Below are 11,530 nucleotides of genomic sequence, written 5' to 3' on the forward strand. Positions count from 1 at the left end.
TATTGACATTTGGGGCCATGACTGTAAAGTTCCTGAGGGTTAATTGTTCTTTGCTTTCAACCCATAGTGCAATGTCATCAATTAGCAGAGAATTAATAAATGCTAATTGAATTGAACAGTTAAAAAAAGTGAAGACATTAGAATCAAAGTATAAAATATAGAATTTTAGAATAGATAGATAATGTAGATTTAGATAATTTAACCTTAAGCCCCTTTATATTCTGAGACAATATGTAGTCTCTAAATTCTCAAATAGCAATAGACAAAAGAGTTTTGTATATTGTTGTTAGTGGGCAACATAAGAAGGGGAAATCTAAGGATACACTGATTAAAATGAAGTAGGAAGCAAATATATATACAAAATGATGAAACAAAAAATAATAAAATAATGGATTCAAAGTGAAGTCAAGGGATAAATCAGTGAGTTCATGTGGCACAAAATAAATTTGTATCAAAAATAGGTAGATTCTCAAGAAGATATAAAAGTATGACATTTTTCTGTTAAAGACTATAGATAAAGGAGTGACATAGTACCTGGCACTGACATATGTGGGACACTTCACTGAAATACTCTAAACATAAAAGCAGCCTATGATTTTGAAGAGAGAATCATTTTGGGGACTGAAGAAGAAATAAGGCTGAAACTCTGGAGTCTCAAAAATTTACAATTGTGGAAATAGGAGTTTAAGAAATAGCTTGATAGTAATCAATACAATGAAACTACTAGACAAGCAAGGGACAAAAAGATATAGACAAGAGGCTTTTCTGCAAAAACATTTTCATCTCCAGAGGGTCTTAATTTCTCTATCAGGTGAACATGGAATGTGTCTATGTTCAGCTCTTTCTTCTACATTGGAGATGGGAGTCCAATAGCATATGATGCGAATTCAATCCTATATGCTTTATCTTCAACTTTAACTTAATTTTCTTGGTATAAACTGTGAAAATATGATTCTTGACCAAACTTTTTTGATCAATTTTAATGATTTTTGCAAATTCAGTAGGAATTAAAGAGAATTTGGAGCCACAAAATGACAGATTGAGATGCACGTCCTGTGCAAAGTCTCATAGCTAGATACAGGGAGGCAAAATGGTACAGCCAGAAATATCAAGGGAAGAATGACATATATGGCTTCACATGCCGAGATTCGAAGGCATGAGAAATTAAGTTAGATATGGAAAATTTATATGCCAGTTTCCCTCTGTTCTTTTCCATTTTCCGGATCTAATATAATCTCTAGATTTGGCCCCTTATTCACATAATTTAAAATAATTTAAAATAATAACTAATGATTTGAAAAAAAACATGTTTATATCTTCACTTCTAAATATATTTTTAACTGAAAAGGTAAAGGAATCAGAAGTCTATATCCTCTAAAAACATCACATTTAGGATTAGATTTGATTCTATTCATTTTTAGATTAGATTATACAGACTGCATTAAAGAAGAAAATGAGGACACAAAATGTCTTTAAGGAAAATGTCTATCTACAGTTTCAAAATCACTTAAAAATGGAAGTGCATTTCATTATTAAAACTTATATGGTATGTTAAATATTTATTCTTGGCTTTTCAATTTTAGATTAAGTGTGCTACTACATATTTGCAAAAAACAAACAACAACAACAAAAACCAGAAAACAAATGTACCAACATTATAGCTGGATACTTTATTTTCTAAAAATAAATTATAGAAGAATCAAATTCTAGCAACGGGAATCAGTCGTTAGCATTCTGATTTGTTTTAAGATGCTCCCATGACTACAGCATGCAAAGAAATTTGAGAATCGCTGCATAAAATGATTTGGCCAAAGTCTCGCTGTTTCAAAACCTGAGGGAGACTACAGCTTCCCTACATCCAGAACATTACTTGTTCTGCTGACTCTACCACAATTACCTATCTTTTTTTTTAGATCACAATACAATGGACATAATAGGTGTGATTCATCGTGTAATCAAGAATGGAAAATTAACAGTAAATTGAGGTCCAGATGCAAAGAAACTGGCTTGTTTTCTGTGTTTACACTGTGATTGTCAGTGACCATTATCTGCTGGGTCCAAGTAATACTGGAAATAGCTTCTTCAGGTCAGTAATATCAGCCAAAATAATGAAATAGTAGCCGTGTCAGGAAGCAACCTCACCTGACTCCTCTATTAGTTGGGAGAGAATATAAAGTGACCTGCCCTCTCTAACATGATCTTAGACCAATTATTATAGTGCATTGTTCTCAAAAGGCCAAGATATCTTAAACCAATGCCCATCGATAAAAGCTTTTCCCATAAACTCCTCCTATTAATTAAATCAAATGTAGCTTTTAAATTGATGAGATTGCAAAGATAAGTTATTCCTTAGGTTTAGTATATTTATCAATAAAATAATGTAAAACAAAACTATGAGTAAGAATACTAAAACATTTAGGAAAAGAATTGTGCTCTCCAATTTCAGTTGTCCCTGTGCGTTACTATAATTTAAAGAATAGAGTTACTGAGGAAAAATTTAAAAACAAGCAAAACAAAACAAAACAAAACCCTGAACAGTTAGTGAATATCCAAAGTATAAAATGTGGTTTCATGTCATATCTATTTTGGCTTTTACTGTATAAAATGATCCTGAAAGTGAGCTTATGGAAAATAAAGGGTCATTAAACTAATATCGAAGACTCTAAATAAAAAGGTCTACTATTGCCTTAGAAAAGTGAGATTTATATATTGATGCATTTAAAATATGTGGCCTATTTTCAGCATAAACTTAGAAGAAATTGTAGAACCTACTGAGAAGCCAAAACATACATTTCTGTTGCTTCCAAAAATTAACATTAATCCACTTTAATATGCTGGTTTCAAAAAACAAAGATATAAAAGATAAAATAAGTTATTTTACCTATATTAACTTTGAGACACCCTTAAATCCAATGTGTAGTTAGGATTGAATTCCTAATACTTATATATAGTAATTCTAAATGTTCATTGGAAAATTCTGATGCCTACCTATATTTATTTAACAATGACAAAGAAGCACTTAACAATATTTTTGAAGCTTTGTGCCATTCAGAAGTTGCTTTCAATTTCCAGAAGGACATGTCATAAATGGAGTTACTTTCACAAAGCCCTTGAGTAGAGTGTTTCATTAGAACTGAATTTCAGACAGACAGTTTTATTTATCTGGAAAACTAACAGAAAGTACCTCTGAATTTAATGTAGGTCAAAAAGCACCAGCTATCTCCTAAAGATATTTTAAATTAATTACATAAAAATAAGAGCTCAGGAAAAAGTATAGTTAAATCAGGGTAAAATTCCTTCAGTTAGAGGGTTCATATTTCAAATTATATCTTGATACCCATGATATTAGCACATCTATATAATATAAGGTCTGTAGAAAAATTTCATTTTTATTTTAAAATTGTAATGTTACTTCTGAAAAGCAAAGAACACACTTTAGTAGTGAAAAAACCTGAAAACTAATCTTATTAATCAATCACATTGTCTCCGGTGTGCATCACTAAAAGCACTAGCATGTCACCAAACATTGAACTCAGTTACGGACACATATGTGAAAAGACAAAATACATGTTGAAATCAAACAGATGTAGAGTCACCTCTTGATGCCACCTCTCACAAAATGGGCAGTCGTGAGACAGCTCATAATAAATGGTAGTCATATACGTATTAACTCCGGGCACCTGGGTGGCTCAGTCAGGTAAGCCTTGAACTCTTGATTTCAGCTCAAATCATAATGTCATATGGTTTGGTTTCTGAGATTGAGCCCTGAGTCAGTCTCTGCACTGACAGCGTGGGTCCTGCTGGGGATTCTCCATCTCTCTCTCTCTCTCTTTGCCCCTCCCCTGCTTTCTCTCTCTGTCCTTCAAAATAAATAAATAAACATTTTTTAAAAATTTGCATTAGCTCTTAATATTTCATTCACTCAAAATATCCTTGTTCAGAACAAGACTCACTGGGTGTGCAGCTATAAATAGAACACGATATAATCTCTGCCCTCATGGGGCTTTCAATCTAGTGGATGTTTCTTATAATTTTTATCTCATGTTTTATTGATACATTCTGAAATTCCCTTGGTTTTTAGGATTATACACCCTATTTCCAAATTATATAACATTGCTGGTTACTAGTCTCAGTAGAAACCACCTGGATTTGGGGTAGCAAACTAAAGGCAGAGACCAGTTTGGCTTACAACATTTTATTTAGTTTTAGTCTGTGCTTCCCAGGACATCATAGGAGTAGATGAGGTACCACTTTCAGCTCAACTCAAAAAGATTTACAGAAAGGTCTCTCTTCTCATTCCTTGTTCTAACTCCTTGGCCTAGTTTCCACAATCCTCAATAATTATTTAAATAAAAATATTTAGAATATTTTCTTTCCTGCAACCAGTTTTCATTTAGATGCCACTTTACTTGTCATCTTTGGCTGGGGTTACCTAGGTTCAAATCAGAATAATAATTTTATCAATTTGATTAAATTATAAGTTAATATGTTATTATTATTAATGTAATAACAGATTAATATTAACGTATATAGTAATAGCTATTCAATTCTCCCTACCTGCCAGACACCAGATTAAGGAATTTATATTGTATCACTTTGTTTAGTCTTGGTTATTACTGGATGAAGTATTATTTTTATCTTTTGCAATTAAAACACTGAGGCTAAGAAATGTTAAAAAAAAATTACTAAAAATCCACCAATTAGTAGGATGATTAAAACTTGAACCCAGAACATCTCTCACTGGTTTGTACTGCATTCTTATTTCCTGATTCTATCCTGGCTCTAGATTTGTCTTTCTCCCTTAACATCCACTCTTTCATCAAGGCCAGATAGTTCTCTAAGTTTTCATTTATTTTTTAATTCCATCACTTCTCTTGTGCCATCACAGTCACCATCTTCACACAGGTTTCATCAGCATATGACTTTACTTCTCTGTCTCACTTACCCATCCTTCAAATCATGGCTAATGTTAGTCATCCTATAATCCCCACTTGGTATAGGCCCCTCCCATCCACTCTGCAAGATTCTTCATTCTTAAATGCTTTTTGATGACCCTTCCGGCTTCACTCCTGCCTATATATACTTTAGTGTATCTCCATGATGGGAATCCTTTCCTGATCTTATAACTGTGAAAACAATGTACAACTAAGAGCTGAGGGTATTCAATTCATGAATAATCCTATGGGGGAAGAAACTACAGTGCAAGAGTCTGTATCTAGCAGGGTGAAATCAGTGCAGGTATAGAGTTAGTGGCATTTCAGATAGAACTTGATGACTAGATACACTATTAACTTGTATCTAGGCCCAGAGATGTGGCCAAATAGAGTATGTGAAAGTAATTTGACAGTCATATCTTTCCCCCTAGGGAGTGTGTAATTTGTTTTAGAGCAAAGTCCTTGCTCTAGTCTTCATTTTCAGATTCTTAGTATCCATTCAAATATTAAGGCTATAGTAGGCTCTCTATAAAGTTTTTTTTAATAAATCTCCAATAAAATGAAATTGATATCATGCTGAAAATTACTAGAAATGTGCACATTAGAAATTATCTCCATAAAAATCATCAAATTGTCAATGGTAAGTCAATTAGCATGGGTAATAATGATTTGTGCACTGTACCAATCTCATAAAAGGAAAAGAAAAGTTTGTATTCTACCCAAGTACAGGACTTTTCAGTCTCAAAATAATAGTCCTTTAACATGAGAATTTAAATAAACTAAAAAATTAATCTTAAAAGTTCAGAACTAAAGGCAAGGACATTCTCTCTGCCAATATATATTACAAAAGAGGTAGAATTAGAAACTCCTTTTAACAATGATATTTTAAATACAATTTACCAGAAATAGAAGTGAATGAAAAAAAATGTGGGTATCCATATACTGTTGTATAGAACATTTCAATTTTATTTCCCGCTTTCTACTTATTAGAAATTGCCCATCATTGTTAGAGATAAATGAATCATTTACATTAGTCAAAAACAGACTCTTTGCTAAAATTTTGACCAGGAATATTTTTCTAGAGAACTAAAATTAAAAATTAAGCATAGGCATATATTTCTTTTATTTAAATTTCTTAATATTAGCTGTAATTAAGGACAAAATTAATAAATAGAATTGCTTTCTGCCTTTCTACATTTTTTCAGCAAGTCTCCAAGTGTACCTGGAACATTAAAAAGCTAAAATAGTTCCTTTATTTTCAATTTCCTTGTAGAAATACCACTTTTCTTACTACCTTAGGAGTTAGCATCTTAGGCATGCTGAGTTCTCAAAAAACTTAAGTGGTAATCACAGATACAAATGAACTAAAGCTCACTCACTACTTTCTATGATTATCTCTAGTATATAAGTTAGTCAGGAGAATTGAATAGTGCAGCTTCCTTACATATTGATGCCAATCAAATACATCTTAGAATACAGAATCATCTTTATAAAATTATGTTATAATAAAAAACATTATTTTGTGCACAAGTAGGCATATTAAATAGGATTTTTACAATGTTGACACATTTTAGCTTCAGACATTTGAATTTTTCCCCCCAGAATTGGCAATATTTTATTTTATTAATTAATTTATTATTGTTTCAATGTTTGTTTTTACTTTTGAGAGGGAGAGAGAGAGACAGAGTGTGAGCAGGTGAGAGCAGAGAGAGAGGCTGACACAAACTGAAGCAGGCTTCAGGCTCTGAGCTGTCAGCACAGAGCCTGACACGGGGCTTAAACTCATGAACTGTGAGATCATGTACCTGAGCAGAAGTCAGACGCTTAACCAACTGAGCCACCCAGGCATCCCTGAGAATTGGCAATTTTAGAGATCCAATAGCCTTTATTCTTTATATCCCTGAAGGATGCAAGATGCAGGACAGTGCCTAAGAAGATGAAATACTAAGTTGTCATTATTATATGTAATAGAATATACCCATCAGAATGACCAGTTGACTCTGTTTATCCAAAGTTTATACAATAGATTAATATCATGATGACCTGTACTCCCAATTTAGCTTTGAAAACTAAATGCTAAGCATAAATTATTTTTAAGTGTACAGAACTGGAAAATGACCCAAAATAATTCTTATTCTTGATGGTTGGAAATTAAGACTATTATCCTTCTCTGAAGAAATGGAGTTTAAAGGAGATATTAGGAGTCCCACAACAGGTGTCTGATTTTTTTTTCTTTTTTGGAGATATACTTTGATGTTTTTGTCAATGGATTTTGATTCTTCCAAGCATAAATATCCTTTTATTACTTTAAAATTTCTTTGTTATATTAATGGGGCCTTTGGGAGGGCTACTTCATCCCAAATGATACTTTACACCAAAAAAAGAGAAAATAAAATCAATTAGAAAAATTATATCTCTATCTCTATCTATCTATCATCTATCTATCTATCTATATAAATTTTCAGCAATCACATTCAGATTTACAGTGCATATTCTGGTACTGTTAAATTTGCACAATTTCCTTCTCTTGCAATAAATTTTTATCAGATACTTTGTACCCAGTTGTACTCTTGTCTGAAACCTTCCGAAGTGCTGTTGTTGCCAAGGAAACCATTTCCTTATTATCTGTGCATTCAGCACTGTCTCACTGTCTGGCTCATTTTTCTCTTTTTTTTTTTTTTTTCACTCTTTCCATGACTCAACTGGAAATTTTATGTCATGTGTTAGTTAAAATAAAACACATTGCTTTCCTCCTCAGAGTACAATGCTCATTTAAAAGATGCAGAATGCATAATAAAATATTATTATTTTTTGTGTGAAAAAAAGAAGGAAACCAAAAAAAAAGACACTTTTTCATGCTTTTTTTTTTTCATGGTGAACGGTGTATGATGTCTTTGTTTTGATCTCCGAGCTATATATGAGTGCTATGAAAGTCTGAAACAAGTGCTCTTTGAGTAATTTTTAGCCCTGACTCTCTGCATATAGTGTAAGAAGGAAGAAACAATAGTGTAGGAAAGGTGACAGAAACATGAAAGAGAACTTGGAAATGGTAAACTGGTTTAAGGTCAAATGTTTTATGAATACTTGTTGCCTGTTTAGTCTCTGACACCTTTCTCCACTCCCTAATTCTTAATTTGTATGCATATAATAAAATGTCTTTAATTGTTAATTAGAAAAAATGTATAGAGCTAAAAGAAAATTCCACAGTAACAGTGGGGAATTTTAACAAATGGCTTTCAGAACAATGAAAAAGAAAAGAAGACAAAATAATCACTGAAGCTATGGATCTTACATGCATTCAATTTGTTTGTTTTGGTTTTTTTTGTTTTACTTAAATTTCTATCATAAATATTTATCAAATACCTGCTGTGTTCTAGGTAATATTTTCAGCTCTGTATTTAGTAATAAAATGATCAAGAACATAGACAACTACCTTGATTACATTAGGTTTCCATTCTATTGAAGAAAGATGAGAGATAAACAAATAAACAATTTACCAAATAAGATAATTTCAGATGATAAATGCTATGAAGAAATTAAGATCAAGTGACATGACAGTAAACAAGTATGTGGTGGTGGGCTACTGAATATATAAAATTCAGGAAATAATTCTCTGAGGAGATAACATTTAAGCAGAGATGTTATGAATGTGGAAAATGAGCTAGACATCTTTAAGACAGAATACACTAAATATAAATGAGTAGGTATTTGAAAGCTTACATGAACACATTTTATGAACATGATCATGATATATTGGAGATATTACTCTAATGCAACTGTCACACCATCTTACCTATGATGTCTTCCCTGCCAATCTCCCACAAACCTAGGACGAACCACTATTTCCTTATTGTTGTTTTGTTTGCTAGGACAGAAGTGGATGCACACATACTCAGTAGACACTGACGTGCAGTTGTTATTCTCATCTTCTTCATATATGCTATAGAGATATTTTATGTCTCCAGAGCTATAAAGACTTATGCTTTTGAGGGGAAATTTACTACTAGCTTCTGCTTCGGTGTGATTAGGCTAAGCATAGCTGTATGCAACATGGAAAGTTGGATGGCTAACCACGTCCCTTCTGAATCAATATGTCTTCCCTGTTTTTAGTTCTCTTATTCTTCACTGCTAAATAAGCCTGTAAACCTTCGTTGCTTCTAGTTGTAGCTTCTCTTTAGTTATTCCTGTATTATTTGGCATTGATAAAGTTTATAGGTAAGTTATAGAAAGTTATAGATAAGTTATAGATAAGTTATAGGAATTCCTGACCTGTGCCTCTCCCTCCATTTTTTGAAATGTATATAAGATGAAGTTTCTACCTGAGATGAAGTCAACTAATACTTAAGGAACTCAATGTTTTGGGAAAGAAATATTCAGGTCATACCAAGGGTCAGTCAAAACATCAATATTTTTTAAAAGTGGCTGTCGTTTTAAAGTGGCCACTTCTTAAAAGTGGCTTTTGATAGTGATGAGGTTTTGGAGTGGTGGGCATCCAGAGCCAATGGCCAAGAAAGAACTCTTGAGACATGTTTGGTGCAAAAAGGTGATTTTATTAAAGTATGGGGACAGGACCTGTGGCAGAAAGAGCTGCCCTGGGACCACGAGGAGAGACTGGTTATATACTTGGGAGTTGGGGGAGGTAAAGTTAAGGGCAAGTTTCCATAGGGATTTTCATATGCTAAAGAAGATTCACAGGATACTAAAGTCCTAGCTATTGTCAAGCTAAGGTTGTTTTTCCCTCTAGCAAAGCATTAACATTAAGACAGTAGGGAGTTCCTGGAGAAATGTTTTAGTCTGCCAGCCTCAAGTTATTTCTCAACGTGTTATCTGCCATTTCCTTCTGCCTTTATTTCCCCCCTTGAATCTGTTTTTTTGTTTTTGTTTTTTATAGGTGTTCTCTACATTTTTATGAGAAATGAACAGCACTTTCATTATAGAAAAAAAAAGAGAAAATGTTAAAATTCGAAATGAAGAAGTTATCCATGGAATTCTTACATTGCTAAAAGAGAGAAGGCAAGAGCAACAAGATAAAAACATAAATAAAAACAAATACCAAGAGGTTGATATAGGTGGTGGTCATCCACAATGTCTATTTCAGATGGCTGGTTTAACTGCTTTCCTAGGTTCTTGAGGTGAACACTTTCTGATGTAAAGGGAATGAATCCGCGGTATGACTCAGACCCTGTTGTCTTCTTGCTCTCTGCTCTGTTTTCCCTCAATAGCACTTGGTTGAGAAGACTGACCTTTCAAAAGTTTTATCAGCAAAACTACACACTTTGATTCTTTGGCATAGTGAACTGAACAACAGCTGTCCCTCAAGTTTAGCATAGGTTCTTTTGTAGCAGGATTCTCACACAGACATATGGGACACTGAGGCTCTTCTTTCCAGGAAGCAGCTTTATTGTGCCAGCATAGGCTCAGCAGGCTAGACCCCAAAAAGGTTGAGCCTGAGTGCAGTGGGGTGTAGACTTTTATGCAATTTCTATTTCTTTGTCTCCATATATGGTGACACATATAGTCTGACTGGACATAGCCCAAGTTACAGAGTTGTTTCAGAGCTATGCATACATGTATAGGAGTTGATTGGGCCATGTTGCATGTTGCCTTCCTTTGTTCTGAGAAGGCCTCCACCACATTCCTTAGGGAGGGCCTCTATCACACTTTGATGCTTGGCAGAATTGTACAGTCCAGGGTGATCAAGTGTTGTTTACTGGCCATAAAGTCTCTTTTGTCTTTTTCAACTAATTCCAGCTTCTGACCTGCTCCTGAATCCTGAAATTCCCAAAGGCTGATGTCTGAAGAGGCATATTCTTTAACTTATACACAAACATCCACGTGTGCATCCTTATTGACAAACTGTGAACTTTGGAAGGAAATAAAAAGAAGGGCAACAGAAAGAGGGGGAAGGAGAAAATGAGGAATAGGAGTATAAGAAAAGAGTCAGGTGGACAAAATGAAACATGGGTACACCTAAAATCAAACTGCTCTTTTGAAGTAGAATTTAGGTTATGATTTTGTGAATTTATCAAAAGGATAGTGATAAAGTTTTGGGGTGATGGTTCACAGGGTTTGGAGCTGACAGCCAAGAAAGAATTCTTGAAGACATCTTTGGTGCAAAAAGATGATTTTATTAAAGCACATGGACAGGACCCATGGGCATAAAGAGCTGCAGTGACTGGTTATATACCATGTAGTTGGGGACATAAAGGCAAACAGGAAGTTGCCAAAGAAGATTCACAAGATGCTCCAGGCCTAGCTATTGTCAAGCTAAGGTTGTTTTTCCCACTAGCAAAACATTAACATTAAAACAGTAGGGAGTTCCTGGAGAAATGTTCTACTCTGTCAGCCTCAAGTATTTGTCAATGGGCTGCAGGTTTTAAGGAAATTTAATGTTATCTGCCATTTCCTTCTTGCCTTTGTTCCCCATATCACTATGTTGGGGTTCTAGGAAACTGAACCTATAGGTTTCTAGAGACTAGGCTACTGATAAGAATTGCTTTTTTCTTATAATTTACTAAGACATTTGTACTCTGATGGAGACTCATGTCCTGCATGACTGTGATCTGTACCACTTAACCATTTGTCTCCTTTCCTTC

At 33.9% G+C, this 11,530-nt stretch overlaps 1 long non-coding RNA gene across 1 annotated transcript in view; it reads left to right on the forward strand.

Moving 5' to 3' along the window:
* Positions 1 to 9,991, forward strand: part of LOC125173207 (uncharacterized) — a 58,215-nt gene extending 48,224 nt beyond the window's left edge. Inside the window, exon 5 of the long non-coding RNA XR_007154963.1 lies at positions 9,826 to 9,991. This is a non-coding gene — a long non-coding RNA (uncharacterized LOC125173207). The remainder of the gene's footprint in view (positions 1 to 9,825) is intronic.
* The last annotated feature ends 1,539 nt before the right edge of the window (positions 9,992 to 11,530 follow it).

The sequence above is a fragment of the Prionailurus viverrinus genome, chromosome C1 (assembly GCF_022837055.1).
Source record: "Prionailurus viverrinus isolate Anna chromosome C1, UM_Priviv_1.0, whole genome shotgun sequence".
NCBI lineage: Eukaryota > Metazoa > Chordata > Mammalia > Carnivora > Felidae > Prionailurus > Prionailurus viverrinus.